General features: G+C 43.7%; 1 protein-coding gene across 1 annotated transcript in view; it reads left to right on the top strand.

The window, feature by feature from the left end:
* The window catches only part of MIS18A (MIS18 kinetochore protein A), a 186,775-nt gene that overhangs the window by 165,357 nt on the left and 793 nt on the right, over positions 1 to 20,625 (top strand). Inside the window, exons 5-6 of the transcript XR_010125265.1 lie at positions 14,301 to 14,796; positions 15,593 to 16,336. The gene's annotated coding sequence lies outside the window, so the exon portion shown is untranslated. The remainder of the gene's footprint in view (positions 1 to 14,300; positions 14,797 to 15,592; positions 16,337 to 20,625) is intronic.

Below are 20,625 nucleotides of genomic sequence, written 5' to 3'. Positions count from 1 at the left end.
AAGTTGGGCTAGGACCTAGGAGTCTGGTCTAACATGTGTGCATCAGAAGAAAGACTGAGTTAGAGCAGACGGTGATTTTTGCCGCCCCAAAAACAGCAGAGGAGGTCAACTCCAGTTTTATCTCTGTTTCCCAGATGATGAGCAGCAAGTATGCCCATTCCAGTGAACCAGCAGCTACTTCCAAAGCTTGGAAGCCCGGCTCTTCATCAAATGGACAATAATTTCCCAAGGTTCTTGTTTCACACTCAGAGAGCCTAAATGTCAAGCCAGGAATGCAACCTACATTTTAGATGGGAGAAAGCCCTGTTTCTCACAGAAACCTCAAGTGATCTCTAGTTTCTTTTTTTCCTCCTGTGTATGTAATTAAACAAAATAAAAAGCTACTGCTTGTCCTCAGAGGAAAAATAAACACCTTTGGAAATTAAAGAGTCCTGGTGTGATGTTGACTTTTACTTGTGATTTTGCTCATGGGAAATAGTAGTTACATTAGAGCCAAATGTATTCAGAGAAGTCATTTTGATGTTTCGGCCTAACCAAAAGGGCAATGACCATTTAACACTCTGCTCTCTAGTTGGCTTTGACCATGCTGGTTGGCAAAATGGCAAACAAGTGTGTGCTGTGGCAGAGGGGTTCACACCAGGCTGGGTATCAGGATCCAGTGAGGTAGAGGGCTGGGAGGGGGTGTCCCCGTGAGAGCTGGTGACAGCATGGTGTGGCTAAGGAACTCAGCCCAGCCTCTGGGGTTTCCATGAGGATCAGCATGAGATGGACATGGGCTTAATGTTTCACAAAATGCTGCCAGTGGATTTATGGATTCCCTGTCTCCTGCATTCTCCCTCTAGGCCACTGCTCTTCCTTCAACCACATCCATTTCAGATCCAAGGCTAGAAGAACGGTCTGACTTAGTCTTGTTCCAGGTCTTCTCTCTTGACTTCCGGCAGAGCTGGAGGATAACTATGACCAAATATGTGGCTCAGATTTCTTAGTGTCCCAACCCTTTTTCAGTTTTCACTGAAAAACGCAGACATTCTTATTGAGGGTCTCTGAGCCTGGTTTTGCTCCCTTTTGCAGGAAGGCAGCAGTTTGCTCTCCCAGTTGCCTGACAGGCTACTGAAGAAGTGGGTCTGGGTGAGGTCCAAGATGCTGGAACGTGGGTCAATTGTCAGAGATAGGGCCTGAGAGAAGATATGATTGTCAATAACTTAGCTCAGATTTTTCTAGTGACTTTTGCTGTCTTACCTGGGGTCAACTGAAGAAGAATAAAATCTTTCTTAGCTCTCAAGAGTATTAAGAAGCTAGGTATAGTTCCCTCCAGGGTGCTCCAGATCATTCTCAGCTCAGATCCACTTCTGGTTGTAGAAGAGATTGCTAGCAGCCATTCAATAAAGAACCTACTATTATTGCTACTCTATCTTCCACCTGTTGAGTGCTGGCTCACTGCCAGGGACCTTGCATACATCATCACCTATCTCAACCCTGCTATGCAGGTATTATCATTATCCCCACTTTGCAGAAGAGGCGATGGAAACTTCAAGAGGCTAATCAATTTGTACAAGGACACACAGCTGGGCAGTGGTAGAGATAGGCTCCAAACCCAGGCAGTTTGACTCCAAAGCAGTCTTTCCCCTTCCATTATTGATGTACACTGTCTTCAATATCATTTTTATATCATCACATTTCCAAGTTCCATTCAAGCAAAAGCCCTCCTGGTAGATCCTCCTGGCTGTTTTCCCTTTTAGTTTCTTTCTTTTTCTTTTTGCTTGGCTGAAGCAGAGGACATTTATTTATTCAGCAACAAATATTTATTAATTGCTTACTGTGTCCATGCATGGTTCTGGACACTTAGGCTAGAACAATGAGCAAAAGAGAGGAGACCTCCGCCCTCATGGAGCTTATATTCCTATGGAGAGAGGCCAAGATGTACATGTTCTGAAGGAAAATAAAGGAACAAGAGAGAAAACCTCCCAGCATTACTCTGATACCAAATCCAGACAAAAATGTTACAAAAAAACCCTAAAATCCAGTATCTTTCATGAACATAAATACAAAAATTATTTTGAGGTATTAACAAATTGAATACAATAATACAGAAAAAGAATAATATACTACAACCAAGCGGGTTTATCCTAGGAAGTCAAGCTCATTACCTGGGTGTGAAAATAATCTGTACAGCAAACGCCCATGACATGTAATTTACCCATGTGACAAACCTGCACATGTACCCCCTGAACATAAAATAAAAGATGGAAAGGAAAAAAACAAAATTAAAAAAAAACTTACTTATACCCAAAGACAGAGCATTATTACAGTAAGAATAGAACTTTAGAATAAATACGTTTTATATCCCCAGAGAATACAAAGATATTGTATTCACAGCAATAATAAACTAAAGATCATGACATTGAAATTTTTTTAAAAATCAGTCAAAATACTCCATCATATGAATAATCTAAAGAAGAAAAACCACATGATAATATCAATTTATGTAGAAGAACAATTTGATAATATTTGAAATGCATCAATGACTTTTTTAAAAGCTTGTCAAACTAGGTAAAGAAGAGTCCTTTTTTTATTTTATTTTATTTTTTTTTGAGATGGAGTCTCACTCTGTCTCCCAGGCTGGAGTGCAGTGGCATGATCTTGGCTCAGTGCAACCTCCACCTCCCGGGTTCAAGCAATTCTCCTGTCTCAGCCTCCCAAGCAGCTGGGATTAAGGTGCGTGCCCCTACACCTGGCTAATTTTTGTATTTTTAGTAGAGATGGGATTTCACCATGTTGGCCAGGCTGGTCTGGAACTCCTGAAGTTATGATCCACCTGCCTGGGCCTCCAAAAGTGTTGGGATTACAGGCATGAGCCACTGCACCCGTCCAGAAGAGTCCTTATTTTACCTGATAAGTGGTATTTACAAAAACTTACAGCTAACATTACTCTTAATGATGAAAGGAGATGCTTTCCCCTAAGGTTGAGAACAAGGTTGTCCTCTCTTACTACTCCTATTCAACATTATTTTGGGGGCTCTAGGCAGTGCAGTGAGGCAAGAAACGAAATAATACACATCCAGATAGGAAAGTAAGAGAGAAAACCATCCCTACTAGCAGACACCATGATTGTCTACATAGAAAACCCCAAGGAATCTATAAATAAGCTAGAAAAATTAACCGAGCTTAGTAAGGTTGTGGGATACAAGGTCAACACACTCAAAAATCAATCATATTTCTATATCCTAGCAATGTACAATTGGAAATTGAAATTTAAAAGTCAAGAAAATTTACAATAGCTCCTCCTCCACAAAATAAAATACTACAACAGAAACTTAACAAAAGTTGCACAGAGTCTTTATGTTGAGAGTTACAAAAAAAAAAAAAAAATCCTGGTAGCATAAGCAAAGAAGCAGCAAATAAATAAACTATGTTCATGGATTGAAAGCCTTCATATAGCAAAGATGTCAATTCTCTTTAAATTCATCTATAGAATTCACACACTTTCCATCCAAATCACAGGAGGATTTTTTTGTAACTTGGACTCTAAAATTTATATGGCAAGCAAAAGGAACTTGAATAGCAAAAACAATTTTTAAAAAGAAATACAAATTTGGAGAAATAATGCTGTGGTATTGGTGAAGAGATGAGCATATAGATCAATGGAACAGAATACAGAGTCCAGAAATAGGCCCTTGTAAATATGACCAAGTGATTTTCTTTTCACAGACTTTATTTTTTAGAGCAGATTTAGGTTCACAGCAATATTGAGCAAAAGGTACAGAGATTTCCCACATGCCCCCAACATTCTAACATACATAGCCTTCCCCATTATCCACATCCACTATCAGAGTAGTACATTTGTTAAATTGACAAACCCACATTGATGCATCATAAGCACCCAAAGTCCATAGTTTACATTAGGGTTCACTATGAGTATTGTGGGTTTATAGTAACATTCTGTGGGTTTGGACAAATGTAAGGTGACATGTATCTGCCATTACAGAATCATACAAAGTAGTTTCACTGGCCCCCTAGCCCCCTGTGTTTCACCTATTTATTCCTTCCTCCCCCACAACCCCTGGCAACCACTGATCTTTTTATTATCTCCATCGTTTTGCCTTCTCCAGATATCATGTAGTTGGAATCATAGAATATGCAGCCTTTTCAGATTGGCTTCCTTACTTAGTGATATGCATCTGTGGTTCCTCCATGTCTCTTCATGACTTGATAGATGTGTCTTTTTAGTGCTAAATAATATCCCATTGTCCAGATGTACCACAGTTTACTTATCCATTAACTTACTGAAGGACATCTTGGTTGCTTCCAAGTTTTGGCAATTATGAATAAAACTGCCATAAACATTTGTGTGCAGGTTTTTACATGGACATAATTTTCAACATGTCTTTTCAAAAGGCAATGTCTTTTGAAGCAACCCTCGTACACTTGCTGTACAATTGCTAGATCATAGAGTAAAAGTACGTTTAGTTTTATAAGACACTGCCAAACTGTCTTCCAAATTGGCTGTGCCATTTTGCATTCTCACCAGCAATGAATGAGAGGTCATTTTGTTCCACATCTTCAGCAGCATTTGATATTGTTAGTGTTCTGGACTGTGTAGTAGTAGCTCACTGTTGTTTTAATTTGCATTTTCCTGATGACTATGAAGTGGAGCATCTTTTTATATGCTTATTTGTCATCTGTATATCTCATTAAATCAGGTTTTTTTTGTTTTTGTTGAATTTTAGGAATTCTTTGTATATTTCAGTTAACAATCCTTTATCAGATAGGTCTTTTGTAAATATTTTCCCCACCCTGTGGCTTATCTTTTCATTTTCTTGACAGTGTCTTTTGCAGAGCAGGAATGATTAGTTTTATTAAAGTCCAGCTTAACAATTAGTTTTTTCATAGATCATGTATTCCGTTTTGCATCTAAAAAGTCATCATCAAACCCGCGATCATCTAGATTTTCTCCTGTGTTATCTTCTAGGAGTTTTATAGTTTTGCATTTAACATTTAGATCTGTGATATATTTTGAGTTAACTTTTGGGAAGACTGTAAGATCTGGGCCTAGATTCAGTTTTTTTTGCATGTGGATGTCCAGTTGTTCCAGCACCAGCTGTTGAAAAGTCTGACTTTGCTTCATTGTTTTGCCTTTGCTCCTTTGTCAAAGATCAGTTGATGATATGTGTATGGATCTATTTCTAGGCTCTCTGTTATGTTTCGTTGATTTATTTGTTTATTCTTTCACCAGTACCACACTGTCTTGATTACTGTAGCTTTATAGGAAGTCTTGAAGGTGAGTAGTATCCGTCATCCAACTTTGTTTTTGTTCTTCACTATTCAGTTGGATATTCTGGATCTTTTGCTTCTATATTAAAACTTTGGAATCAGTTTGTCTATATCCACAAAATAATTTGCTGGGATGGCCACTTTATTTATTTATTTATTTATTTATTTATTTATTTTTTTGAGACAGAATCTCACTCTGTTACCCAGGCTGGAGTGCAGTGGCGCGATCTCGGCTCACTTCAACCTCTGCCTCCTGGGTTCAATCAGTTCTTCCACCTCAGCCTCCTGAGTAGCTGGGACTAAAGGTGCATGCCAGCCAAATGATTTTTGATAAAGATGCACAGGCAATTCAATGGAGAAAAGAGAACTAATGGTTTTTAAACAACTGGACATTTATAAGAAAAAAAAATGAACATCAACCTAAACATCACATACAAAAAATTAACTCAAAATGGATCTAAGTGTAAAGTTTAATATTTTAAAACCATTTTAATTTAATTGTATTTGTTTTTGAGATGGAATCTTGCTGTGTCACCCAGGGTGGAATGTAGTCGTGTGATCTCGGCTCACTGGGCTCACTGCAACCTCCACCTCCCGGGTTCAAGTGATTCTCCTGCCTTAGCCTGCTGAGTAACTGGGATTGCAGGCGTGTGCCACCACACCGGGCTAATTTTTTGTATTTTTAGTAGATACAGGTTTCACCATGTTGGCCAGGCTTGTCTAGAACTCCTGACCTCAGGTGATCCACCTGCCTCCCCCTCTCAACGTTCTGGGATTACAGGCATGAGCCACCAAGCCCAGCCTAAAACTTTTAGAAGAGTATGTGGGAGAAGATGTCTGTGACCTGGGCTTAGGTAGAGCTCTTGGACATGACATCAAAAGCTTGATCCATAAAATAAATTATCAATAAATTGGCCTTTATTAAAATTAACATAAAGCAGTCAGCCACTTTGGAATACAGTTTGGCAATTTTTGGAAAAAAAACAAACATTTACCCTATGGCTTGGCAGTTGCACTCTTGGGCATTTCTCCCAAATAAATAAAAATGTATGAGCACAAAAACCTGTACATGATTCTTCATAGCAGCTTGGAAACAATCATTATTTGGAAACAAAACCAAAACTGGAAGCAATTAAAATGCTTTTCAATACATGAACAGTTAAACACGCTATGATATCACCATGTAAAAGAATACTACCCAGCACTAAATGGAATGAACTGTGGATACACACGGCATGGATGAATCTCAAAAGCACTGTGCTAAGTGAAAGAAGCAACTCACAAAGGCTACATACCATGTGATTCCTTTTATGTGACATTCAGGAAAAGGCAATAGCAGAGGGACAGAGATCAGATCTGTGGTTTTTAAGGACTTAGAATGGAGGAAGGGATTCTCTACCAACGGGTGCAAGGAAATATTTTGGTGTACAGGAAATTCTCCAGATGGATTGCAGTGGGGTCTGCATAGCTGCCCAACACTAAGAGAGAACTGTACACCTAAAGGGTGAATGTTACTGTATATAAATTATACTTCAGTAAATGTGACTTCAGAAAAGGGTCAGGTAAGGAACCAGAGAATGACCAGAGTTCTTTTTGTAATTATGTGGTCAAGGGAAGGGTTCTCTGAAAAATTGGCATTTGTGCCATAGCATCCTTTAGTTTAAACTCTCTTAATATTCTATGTGGCTGTTAAGGGTTAACTGTTACTCTAGTAGAACATATTCCTTGTGTTTTCCTAGGAGGCAGGGAGAATGACCCCTTAGTGATTGCATTAGGCAGAGTAGACAGAATTTATGCACCAAAGAGCAAGAGGATTCTCCTCTTTAAATTAGTGACCGTTAGTCACCCCGCAGCCTGGATCTTGAGCTCTTTCAGGAAGGCCTGCCTGTTGCTGAGAGGAGAAAGGAAGAACCTGGCCACTGTTCAAGAGAACTAATGTAGGAGAGAGTGAAAAGAAATGAAACAAAGCTCACTGTCAGAGCTGAACAGGATTCAGGGTCCAGACAGCCAAGCCCCTGTATCTCACATGGTACATAGTTTTCAAAGTTGTTTTCCTGCTCACTCTGTCCCCAGATGGAGCAAATGTTGTGCTTGAATTTTAATGTGAAAAACATTTCCAGTGCAGACATTGATTACCCATGTGTTGAGATTTGTGGGGCAAATAAATTTGGTTAAAAAAGGGTGTTTTTCCACAGGTGATGTGAAAGTGTTGCAACAGAAGGCAGAACCCTGAGGATGAAATTTCATTTGGTTTTACACTGAGGAGAGAATCATAAATGGTAATAGGTGTCATGAAACCACTTTAAGGTGTTGCTCACTGATATGGTTTGGCTGCGTCCCCACCCAGATCTCATCTTGAACTGTAGCTCCTATAATTTCCACGTGTTGTGGGAGGGACCCAGTGGGAGATAACTGAATCATTAGGATGGTTTCCCCCACACTGTTCTCATGGTGGGGAATAAGTCTCACGAGATCTGATAGTTTTATAAAGGGAAATCCTTTTTGCTTGGCTCCCACTCTGTCTTGCCTGCTGTCATGTAAGACGTGCCTTTCACCTTTCACCACGATAGTGAGGCCTCCCAGCCACATGCAACTGTGAGTCCATTAAACCTCTTTTTCTTTATAAAGTATCCAGTCTCGAGTATGTCTTTATTAGCAGCGTGAGAACAGACTAATACACTCGCTGAGTCTAAAAACACTGCATCACTAACAAAAACAACTATATAACACACAAAGTCCTTGAGGAACATTTCAGGAGGCTATCAGCTGCAAAAGTGGCATAGACATTTGGAGTTTATGACCTCACACATCAAGAGTTCTGGAGGCCTGGATTTGCAGAATCGGTGAATTTAGCAGCTTATTGATATCAAGGCTCTATGACTGCTCACTGAAATTTTCTGGGCTTTTGCCTCGTGGTCACAGGACGGCTGCCAGCACTCTATGCACTGTATCTTCACATCACAGTGTCCAAAACACAATGTCTGAGTGGGTGTCTCTTTGTGTGTCTGATTTTTTTAAATCATTTTTTCCCAGAAAAGCCCAGCAAAAATTTCCCCTCTCATCTCATTGGCCCAAATAAGATCCTATGCCCGATCCTAAACCATCCTTTGCAAATCATGACTCGCCCCAATGAAGCTTCGTACACCTTTCCTGAACATATTTCTGCTCAATATCTGAAAAAAGCCCAAAGCCAGGTTTTAAAAATATCTAGCAACATACCCTAGCTTGCATTTGCTGAGAAGATGGACCATGGACTGCTCTGTGCTTTGTGTGGATTACCTAACATTTATAATACCCTGTGAGCTAGAGATCCCTAATTTGCAAGCTGAGAAAGTTGGGACCTGGAGATGTAAACCAATTTGTCTCCACTGTCTCACAGGAATTAGCAGATGTAGAATTCTAATTTTGGCTTCACTGACTCTAATGCTTGAGGTATTAACATTACCCTATGGCAAAGTGTGTGTGTGTGTGACAGGTGATGGACCCATCAGGAGTCCGTTTGTAAGGGGATTGTGATATCTCCCAGGAGATAACTCATTCTGAGTGAAGAACGTGGTAGGCATGCCCACACCAAGCCAGCTAGGAAACTGGTTGTCAGAGCGGATAGGGAATCTGGAATACAGCATGGTATGTCCCATATCCGTCTTTATTATCTGAAGCCTTAGAACAGCAGTCCCCAACATTTTTGGCACCAGGTACTGGTTTCATGGAAGACAATTTTTCCATGGACCAGGGGTTGGGGGCGAATGGTTTCAGGATGATTCAAGTGCGTTACATTTATTATGCACTTTATTTCTAATATTAGTACATTGTAATATATAACGAAACAATTACACAACTCATCATAATGTAGAATCAATGGGAGCTTGAGCTTGTTTTCCTGAAACTAGACGGTTTCATCTGGGGATGATGAGAGACAGTGACAGATCATCAGGCATTAGATTCTCATAAGGAGCATGCAACCTAAATCCCTCACATGCATAGTTCACAGTAGGGTTCGTGCTCCTATGAGAATCTAATGCTGCTGCTGATCTGACAGGAAGCAGAGCTCAAGCGGTGATGTGAGTGATGAAGAGCGGCTGTAAATACAGATGAAGCTGCACTTGCTCACCCACTGCTCACTTCCTGCTGTGCAGCCCTGGTTCATAACAGGCCGCGGACAGGTACCAGTCTACCTTAGAAGACATCAGGGCCAAATAACCCTCCCCTCAGCTGATACAAAAGTGGAACAACGTGTTAGTTTCCTGAGGCTGCTGACAAATTCCCACAGACTTGGGGGCTTCAAACAATAGATATCTGTTCTCTCATAGTTCTGGAGGCCAAGAGTCAAGGTGTCGGCAGAGCTGCACTCCCTCAGGAGGCTCTAAGGGAGATAACGTTCTTTGCCCCTTCCAACTTGATGGATGCCAGTGTTCCTAGGCTTGTGGCTGCAAAACTCTAGTCTCTGACTCCATCTTCACCCGGCCATCTTCTCCTCTCTCTCCTGTGTGTCTCTTATAAGGATACTTGCCATTGGATTTAGGGTCAACTCAGGTAATTCAGGATGATCTCATCTCCAGATGCTTAACTTAATTCCATCTGCAAATACCCTTTTTCCAAATAAGGACACATTCAGAGGTTCTGGGGATTAGGACATAGACATACATTTTGGGGGGCCACAATTCAACCCTTTGCAAACAATATAGGGCTCTTTTGGATTTATGTGACAGACCACTGCCCAAGTTAAAATAAGCCAAAGGGAAATTTGCAGGTTCATGAAAATGGAAAGCATAAGAGAGGTTCAAGTTTCCAATGGATGGAAGGCTTGAACAATGTTAGCAGGTTTCTTTTCTATCTTTCATTTTGTTTCTCAGCTTTGCTTGTCTCAGTTTGACTTTATTTCTTCTGCAGACCTTTCTGATGGGCTGTGATGGTGGCCCCTAGAAACCCTCCACACATAACCTTGCAGTTGAAAAAGACAGTCTTCTTTGATAGCTGTACGGAAAATTCCTAAAACTCTGATTGGCCATTTTGAGTCACATGCCCATTTCTGCATGTGTGGTGGGGAGGGACTTTACAGTGATTGACAAACCCACTAGAACTATATGGAAGAGAGGAAGTATAGTTCCTCCAAGGAAGAGCTGCTGGACGGACAAACTAAATATGTCTACTAAGGACATTCTTCTCCCTCCACTATTAAATGAGGTGCAGCTTTACATTTAGAAGGCTCCAGAGGCCTTGCTTCCATGGGAGATAGCAAATACCGCACTACACTGAAAATCTGTGAAGGATGTGGTGGGACCAAGGTGGCATTGAGGAGATGAACTCTGTCATGATCACATGAGGAGCCGTAAGGAAGATACCCATGTGGAGTCTGCAGAATCCTCACTGAGGAAGACCTTGAGGGAAATGAGATCCTGTGCATATATTTACAGACTGGAGAGCCCTGGAAATACTAACAAAAGATATCTAGAAAAGCCCTAGATGCTTGGAAATTAAGCAACACACTTCTAAATAATCCATGGGTCTAATAAGAAATCCCAGTGGACATTAGAAAATATATTGAACTAAAAATTAATGAAGTTGTGACATATTGGAGCTTGTGGAAGCTGAAGCCATGCTTAGAGGGACAGCTATGGATATATTTGGGGCAGGGGTCGAAAAAATGGCCTAGACGCAAATTTCAAAAAGATTGAGGCTTGGCAAAAATGGGGGAGTTATTGGCTCCTGTAATTGAAAAATCCAAATGGGAGTTCTATTTTCAGGCACATTTAGATCAGGTGTCAGATATCACCATGAGGACTTAGTAGCATCCCAGCCAGTTTCTCTGCTAGCTTCTCTATTGACTTCCTTCTCAGCCATCTCATGTTATGGCTCTTGACATCCCCAGGCTTATATCCTCCAAGCTTAGCAATTTCAGTGGAAAGAAGATTCTTTCCAAATAGTTCCAGTACAAGTTTCTGGATTGACTCTGATTATTCTGGCTTGAGTCATGCCCATCTCTGACTCAATCAATGGGGCAAGGGGATAAAATACTCCCATTGGACTTGAGTAGGAAACAGATGGTTTGTGGACAAATGATCACTAGGAATCAGCATATGTTTTTTTAAAACAAACCAACATCGTTTGTTGTTGTTTTTTAAGGGTATTAGTTTTGTTTTTGATTTTTCTTTGAGGGGGGGATGGAGACTCACTCTATCACCCAGGCTGGAGTGCAATGGCGCGATCTTGGCTCACTGCAACCTCCGCCTCCCGGGTTCAAGCAATTCCCCTGCCTCAGCCTCCCGAGTAGCTGGCACTAGAGGTGCGCCACCACCATGCCTGTCTAATTTTTGTATTTTTAGTAGAAATGGGGTTTCACCATGTTGGCCAGGCTGGTCTCGAACTCCTGACCTGAAGCAATCTCCCCACCTCAGCCTCCCAAAGTGCGGAGGTTACAGGCATGAGCCACCGCGCCCAGCCAAGGGTATTAGTTTTTAAAGTCAGGAGACTGATCCTTGACATGATTTGATTTCCACGAAGCATTTGACAAAGTCTACCATGATATGTTTGTGGGTGAGATGGAATGTTACTCAGAGTATTAATAGCTGGTTGAGTTAACCAGCTGGTTGACTGATGGTGATCACATCATCCATTTTCTAACGAATTTCCAAGCCATCTGCTTAGAATTTGTTTATGATTAGCGTGGCAGGCCATCTCTTCAGCTGACCTTCTTCTGGAGAATTCTCTTTAGTGGATAACCCAGATGCTCTGGCAGAATTTTTCAGTATTTTTCTTGGGCAAATGTGTGAAGGGAAATTTTTTTTTAGATTTGAAGATTATATGAAGTGGAAAAGATAAAATAATGCCGTTGATATGGGAACATGTTGAATTTGACTAGAATTTCCTTTAAAAAGGATTAAGAGGATTTTAAATAGTCATCAATATAAAAGCCTGCATTTAGATCTAAAATCCCTCCTGTCCAAGTTTAGAATGTGGGAGAAACATAACCAGCAGCAGCTTATGTGAGAAGAGCAGATTGGAGTGAGCCAACAGGGCAACCTGGCTCTTAATGAAAATAAATGCAGCTCACGCCCAGGGAACTCAGATGACAGTCAGCTCTGACAGTGGGTTCAGTTCCTGGGGCCTCATTTTAAAGGGGATATTGGCAATCTTGAGAGTTCTCCTATCAGGACAGCCCGAATGGTGAGGAATTCTGAACCGTCCTGTTGGAATAACAGATGGAAGAACTGGATATATTTAGCCTAGGGAATTAGAGACTGAAAAAAAAGAACAGCTGCTTTTAAATATTAAAGGGCTGTCACGTAGAGGAGGAAGCAGTCTTGATCTTGTTGCTCCAGAACATGCACGAAGAGAATGGGAGAAAATTTTAATACAGTAGATTTGACTCAGGATGTGAGGATGCTTCCTAATAAGTCAATTTGTTAAAAGATGGAGTGAGCCCCCATCCCTCTTTGCTAGCCTGCTTTAGCAGATGCTAGGGGAATTTCTTCAGGCAGAGATGGTGTTTTTAGGAGTCCCCAGATATCCGTGTGGGTTGGAGAGATGGAACCAGTTGATTAAAATCTTTTCCTAGTCTAAGTCAGTCCAGGGTGCAGACTCTGAATGGTATGAGCCAGGGTGCAGAAGTGGGGCTGTTGGCTGGCCATGGAAGAGGACCCATGAGCCCATGAGCACTGGTGAAGGATAGAGCATCCACCGGGGAAGGCAGCGGGCAGTCTCTTACAACAATGACCACGTTATTTTGCCAAGGGACACACCGAATGCATCTACTGGAATACAGGCCAATAGGAGTTGGATTTTACTGTGCTGGGCAAGCAGGCCCTCCTTGGAAAAATGGTTTGGTTGTGTGGCTTTTGTTTTGCGTGCTCTCAGGTGATACCCCGGGGAGACCTCCCAGGAGGAGGTGCAGCGGGCCTCCCTGCGGTGGGTTTGGCACGGGGGCAGGTCTGGCTCTGGTCCGGTAGCTGGCACTGACCCTCACCACCAGCAGCCTAAACAATGCCTGGCCTCCTCTGACTCTAGCAATTTGCAGAACAAACCCACTGGCTTCTGAGGAGGAAGCAGAAGAGGACGCGGTCACGGAGGGATGAATACAGAGCAGCAGCTCCCCTTTTAAGAGGCTTGAAGGGGACCAGGGAAGGGGGGCTATGTCTGTGCCAGGAAGGCAGGCTATGTACCCACTGAAAAAGCGGGACCCCTGTGAGAGACAGTGATGTGTATGGGAAAGAACAGCCTTGAGGGGCAGCTGGGGCCAGGCTGCCGAAGTGAATTTGTCACTGCCATGCAAATCTGTGTGAATTTTGGCAAGTGGCTTAACCTCTTTGTGCCTTAGTTTCCTCATCTACACAAGGGGGGCAGTCATAGTACCTACCTCATAGGGTTGTTAAGAGGATGACATCAATTAATGCTTATTATAAAGTACTTGAAACAGTGCTAGGAGCATAGAAAGTGCTAGAAAAGAGTTTGCAAAATGAATCAGACTCAGGTTCCCACTCCAATCCTGCTCCTTTCTGGATGTGTGAACTTGAGCAAGTGCCTCAACCTCCCTGGGCCTCTTCTTCATTCATGAGATGGAAATAATAATGCTGACCTCGCGGGGCCGCTGTGAGGATCACACAAGGCGCTGTGTGTAAGCTCAGTGGGATGGGCAGGCCCTTCGTAAACAACCCTTGTTAATAGCCACATGCCCCGAGGACAAACAAGATTAAATCCTGGACCTCACAAATGCTTTTTTTCCCTAAGATTCCAAATAAGAACAGGCTCAGAGTGTCAGAGATCATTTTGTAAGAGTTACAAAGAGGCCCTGGAGGGCCAGGTGACCTGAAACAATAATAATAGTAATAACAACAGCAGAAGCAGGAACAACAGGTCCCAGGCCCTGGGCCAAACACTTTACATCCCTTATCCTGTTGAACCCTGATAAGACTGTGAGGCAGGGGCAGGGCGATTGATGATTATGATGGTGACGGTGATAGTAATAATGATCATTTTACAGATGAAAAAATTGAGCCTCAGAATAACTTGTTCCACCTCACACTGCTTTTTAGGGTGAAACCTGGAGTGGACTGGACATCTCTCAACTCCACACCCATGCGCTGAACCACACGGCCTCCTAAGACACTAAAGGCAAATTCATCGGAATGCAGGGGACCCATGAGGAAGACCTCAGGGTCTTCATTGAATACCAAGATTAAAATGAGCCGAAATTGTGACACAGCTAGTAAAGAATTAACTGTGATGATTTCACTCAGTGCTAGGTTCCCCCAAATGACATGCTCCTTGTCACCTGCCCTGCCCAAGGCCTGGCTCTGAATATGTGGATACAGCCACATTTGCTTGGTCTCAGTTGGCTGGAATTTTTCACTGGCTTGGGAGGCCTTGAACCAGAGTTTCATTCAAGTAGAACTAAGCCTTCAAATGCAAGCACTCCAGGTCTGGATTGTGCCCGGACTTAAGCCCACTGATGCTGAGGAGCAAAGGGCCAACATCTTTCCCTCTGCTCAGCCTCTGAGCCACACTTGGCTGCTTGCCAGGACAGAAGAGGTGAGACGGTCCCAGCGTGGGAGGCTGGGGGCTGTGGGATATAAGTTGTCAAGATGACCTCTTTCTCCCTGGGAGAGAACTTCACAGCATTGCAGGCTATTCTCTGCAAGTAATGTCTCCAAGGTAGGATGGTTAAGAGCTAGAGATATGTGGGCTTGTGGTTGGGGTGGTGGAGGGGGAGTGTAGGAGGGAAGAGAGAGAGGAGGGCACGAAGGCCAGATCCCAAATACACAAGGGACTCAATTGTGGTCGGGGAGCTTCAGTTCAGAAGGGGAGGGACAGGAGCCCATGAGGCTGGACACGACACAGGAGAAGATCAAATGAAAGGCAAGGCACAGGCCAGGTGCAGTGGCTCACGCCTGTAATCCCAGCACTTTGGGAGGCCAAGGCAGGCAGATCATGAGGTCAGGAGTTTGAGACCAACCTGGCCAATATGGTGAAACTCCATCTCTACTAACAATAGAAAAATTAGCCTGGCATGGTGGCGTGTGCTTGTAGTCCCAGCTACTCGGGAGGCTGAGGCAGAGGAATTGCTTGAACCCTGGAGGCAGAGGTTGCAGTGAGCCGAGATCACACCACTGCACTCCAGCCTGGGTGACAGAGACTCCGTCTCAAAAAAAAAAAAAAAAAAAAAGAAAAGAAAAAAAAAGAAAGTCACAGCCACCAACAGCATAATGGGGAGGAAGGGACTTAGAAAAGCAAGCATATCTGATGAAGATTGTTAATAGCTGAAATAACAATGATGATAATGATTATGATGATGACTAACATTTACTATGTATTTGCTGTGTGGCAGGCTTGATATTCCTGCTCAGTCTCATTTTACAGAGGTATCTCTGGTCATGCGGAGAAGACAGGTAAAGAATAAAGTTACCAAGAAGATGTTAGTTCGAGTCGAACTTTCATGCTTGTCAGAGACCAAGAATAACAACGCTAGTAGACAGGAAGTGTCATTGTCTCCAATTTGCAGAAGAGAAAACTCAGACATAGAATTTAAATCACTTGCTCAGGATCACACAGTAAGTGGTAAAGCTGAGATTCTAACCTAAGTATTTTGGCTCCAGAGCTCATTGTATCATGGAGAACTGCTGAAGACATGCATGGGCAGTTGGCATTGAGGATATGATATAAACATTCTGTCTTCCCTGTGAGATCTTCAGTAAAATCGATATTTATCATCAGTTCTTCTAATGCAATGGCCTCTTTCTGGTGCTTGGGAAGAGAGACTGCATCCTGCCTTAAGGTGGACCAGGGATAAAAACAGGCTGATATGGTTTGGCTGTGTCCCCAACCAAATCTCATCTTGAATTGTAGCTCCCATAATTCTCACACGTGGGAGCAACTAGGTGGAGATAATTGAATTATGGGAGTGGTTTCCCTCATCCTGTTCTCATGGTAGTGAATAAATCACACAAGATCTGATGGTTTTATAAGGAGTTTCCACTTTTGCTTGGCTCTCATTCTCTATAGTCTGCTGCCATGGAAGACGTGCCTTTCTCCATCTGCCATGATTGTGAGGTCTCCCCAGCCACGTGGAACTGTGAGTCCATTAAACCTCTTTTTCCTTATAAATTACCCAGTCTCAGGTATGTCTTTATCAGCAGCGTGAAAACAGACTAACACACAGGCACATATGGAAACAGATAACATTACGGTCATTCCAGGGCCAGAAAAGAGAGTGGAGTAGGGGGCGGGGAGTGGTGGGGTTCTTTCTAAGCCTAGAGCAAAGGTAGACTAATCTATCCACACTATGTTCTCATGATGCAGCAGTCTCCTTGCGTGTCCAACCCAAGCCCAACTCACCATAGCTTCATAGAAAAAGAGTCTGAGATCATTTCTATGTATGTTCTAAAATAGTCAGGACAGGTTAGATTACGCTACAATAACAACATGCCCAACCTGCAATGACTTACAGTCAGAGAGGTTTATTTCTTGCTCAAGCTGCCCATCTGTCATGGGTCAACTATATCCCTGCTTCATGTTATCTTCTTTGGGATCAAGGCTGATGAAACAGCCCCTTTCTGGACCATAGTCCATCTTGTGGAAGAGAGAAAAGACACACAGCAAACCACACACTAGCTCTTAAAGCTTTTTCCTGGAAGTGACACATGTCACATCACTTTTGCTTGCATTTCTTGGTAAGAGCAAGTCACAATGTCAAATCTGATGTCAGTAGGGGGCAGGGGGTAGGGAACTATCCTCTCCTTCAGGAAGGGCCGGGAAATATTTTCGAATGATGATACTATCTATGACAGTCTCAACGCATTAAGCCCTTGAGGACAGACAAAAATTCCACCCCTAGCACCATGACCCCAAAAAATGTCCTTGCCCTTGATTAGAATGCATCCTAGGGGGAGGAGGGAAGGAGAGGGAAGCGGGAGCAGAGGGGAGCCCCCTGGAGGCCAGTAGCATAAATTAGAGACAAAGGAAAAGGGGACAGCTTAAGCTGGTGACAAGGGCAAGTGCCCTTGGCCCAGGGAGGAGGGCAGGTGCAAAGGAGGTCTGTCCACTCCCAGCAGGAGGGACTTGCTCAGCGGCTTCCTGGGGCTCAGAAAGGGGGCAGAGAGGAGGGGAACTCTGACACTGCCTGAAGCTATTGTCTGGTTAGAAAATGGAACAACCATGTCTCTATGACCCAGTTTTAACACTGTGAGTTTGCAAGGAAGCTAGAGGAAACCAACTTTAATCTCTAAAGAAGCTTAACTTCTCCAAAAAGGAAAAAAAAAAAGTTTCTCTACAAATGAGTGCGGTACAGTTCAGTCCTAGAATAGAAAAAGTCCGTCAGAGAGGGGGCCAGAGGGAGCAGCTCGGGGGGAGCAGCTCAGAGGGAGCAGCTCGGGGGGAGGAGCTCGGAGGGAGCAGTCCTCTGTCCCCTGAGTTTAGACCTTCCTGAGTTGGCAGGAGGAAGACCAGAGGGCAAGATGACATGAAGGGATGACAATCAGCTGAGGGGCCCGTAGGGACTGCGACCACATTTCTCAACAAAAACCATGGCAAGTACACTTACAAATACGTTTGTGGGAACTGGGCCAGAATAGTTTAAATTAGAATTGTCCTAAAAATCTGAGATATAAGGTCATAGAGCCCACAGGGTTTCTTACAACTCCCCAAAACAAGGTTCTCTCTGAGGGTCCCTCTCTGAAGGTAAATCACTCTGAATTGACCTTTCTATTAGCTGTTTGAGAATATGATCATTTTTAAAGGGTTCTGGGTTAGCTTCCTGGATCTAAGAAGCCCTTTATGAGAAAGTGGTGTGTGGTGCTGGTTGGCAGGAAAAAACAGGTAACATGTGAGCAAACTTTTGACAAGATTTCACACTCATGTTTTTTGGAGACCAATATACGTGCATGATAATAAGCAAAATCACCGCGCAAATTACTTATTGATCCAGTTTGTATATGTTGGTTCAGTTTCTTTAGCAGAGATAAAAATAAGAGTGACTTAAACAAGATGGAATGTTCATTTTTCTCTCCTATAAAGTTTGAGCTGAACGGGGCAGTTTCGGGAAAGACGATGGAGGGCAGCTGCTCTGATCTGGGAGGTCATGCAGGGATCCAACTTCCTCTCATTTCACTGTTCTACTGTTCCCTTTGGTTACATCCTCATTAGGACTGGTTCATTACCCCAAATTCACCTTCTAGCCTTAGTAAAAGATGTGGAGGGCAAGCAGCTTCCCTGGCAGCTATACACACATCACTTCCATAGCATCCCATTTGCTGGAATTTAGTCACATGACCATGGTTAGGCGCCGGGGGAACTGGGAAATGTAGTCTGAGTGGTTCTATAACTACCAGGAAGAAGGAAGCATGAGAGAGAGAGGTTCTCACGGGAGAACCATAGTCAGCAAACAGTAAATGATCTATGTTCCTACAAATTGATAAAACAAAAATTGTGTCTTATAAAGTCTCTAAATAGGGTGCTATAACTAATAACTGCCTTCGTGAGTGTTTTTCCACGCTAAAAGAGTTCATGCATGGTCTTCAGCCTTGGGGCCTTTCTGTGGCACCTCTGAAGGCTTCATAACCATTTACTTGCACAGCAGAGTGAGATGGGAGAGGACCTTTGTGAATCTGCCAATAGGCCATGTGCTGACTGGTCCCAAAGTCTTCCACGGAGAGCAGCCAAAGCCTTCAGAGGTCCTGAGCTGCACCATGACCCAGGGAAGAATTGAGGAGAAGAGGGAGTCCAAGATTGGCTTCCTCCACTACTGCATCATCTGGGCCCCTGGGATGGCCAAATCTAAAATGCCTCTTATCAAAACCAAGCCTTCTGCTTCTTCTTGTACCTCTCTCTACATCAAGGAATCAGGCCCCACTCCCTCCTCCACCTTTCCATCCCTCTTCCTACAGCTATCTCCATGGACAGCAAAAGAAAGTCCCATGCAACTGACAAAATAATCCCTTTAAGTGTTAGTTTGTGTTCGTGCTGCTTCTGTCTCCTCTTACCCTCATTTCAGGCAGGTGGCCAGGCTTGGCAATTTCTCACTGGAGAAGCAAGCTGAGGCCCAGAGAGGGCCCCTTGCTGCAGAGTGAGTGACATCCCTCGGGTCACAGATCAGACAGACCTCACTCAGGTGGTTGACCACCATTCTCTAGCCTCTCCCAGAGCCTGCCCAATGGTGGGTTAGAGTCCCCACTAGAGTCCTTACAGGCATTCAGGTTTCCACAGAAACTGCAGCATTGTCCTCAGCTGTCCAGGCAGATGCCTCGCAATGTCAAAAAAGCAGGCTGGCTGTCAGTGGGTGGTGAGTGTCCCGTGACAGCAGGGAGGGAGTGCCCAGGCATTGCCTGCAGGTCTGGGATGGCAGCTGAGGACCAGGGCAGTATCCCTGCAAGTTAAGCTGCTGCTAAAAATGGCAGCAGAGGCAAGGCTCATAAAGCAGAAGGGCATTCAGATTGAGGAGTCTGGCCTCCTCCCTTCCCTAGGGCCCATGGAGCCGCTTGCAAGCAGTCAGCTTGCTGGTGCCATCCTGGGCAGCCTGACATTCCTCATCTGTGCACCTCACTGGCGGCCTTCTAAGGAGATGGACAGATGGAGGGGAAGAGGACATGGGGGCAGGAGTAATGGAAAGAAGGAAGAGAGGGGACAGGAGAGAGGGAGGGAAAGAAGGAAGGGAAAGGATAAGAGGAAGGGGTAAGGGAAGGAAGGAAGGGAGGGAGGGAAGGAAGGAAGAGGGGAAGGAAGTGAGGGAGGGAGGGAGCAGAGGAAGGGAGGAAGGGAAAAAAGGGAGGGAGAGGAGGAAGGGAAGGAGAGAGGGAGGGATTGTCTCCTTAGCCCAGTTTAGGGGGCTCAGGCATTTCCAGTTCATACTCCTCATCATCCCAAGTGTTCTGGGTTAAATTGTGCCTCCCTCTGACATGGTTTGGCTGTGTCCCCACCCAAATCTCATCTTGAATTCCCACATGTTGTGGGAGGGACCTGGTGGGAGGTAATTGAATCATGGGGCAGATCTTTCCCATGCTGTTCTCATGGTAGTGAATAAGTCTCATGAAATCTGATGGCTTTATAAGGGCTAGTTTCCGTGCACGAGCTCTCTCTCTTTGCCTGCTGCCATCCATGTGAGACATTGCTTGCTCCTCCTTGCCTCCCACCATGGTGGTGAGGCTTACCCAGCCACATGGAACTGTAAATCCATTAAACCTCTTACTTTTGTAAATTGTTCAGTCCCAAGTACGTCTTTATCAGCAGCGTGAAAACAGACTACTACATCCTCCCTGCCAAAAAATGGTATTTGAAGCCCTAACCCTCAATATCTTAGAATGTGATCTTATTTGGAAATTGGGTCACTGCAAATGCAATTAGTTAAGGTGAAATCATCCTGGAGCAGAG

The sequence above is a fragment of the Pongo pygmaeus genome, chromosome 22, assembly GCF_028885625.2.
Source record: "Pongo pygmaeus isolate AG05252 chromosome 22, NHGRI_mPonPyg2-v2.0_pri, whole genome shotgun sequence".
In the NCBI taxonomy this organism is placed as follows: Eukaryota; Metazoa; Chordata; class Mammalia; order Primates; family Hominidae; genus Pongo; species Pongo pygmaeus.
Note: the sequence above shows the minus strand (reverse complement) of the source record. Positions and strands in the feature narration are given on the sequence as shown.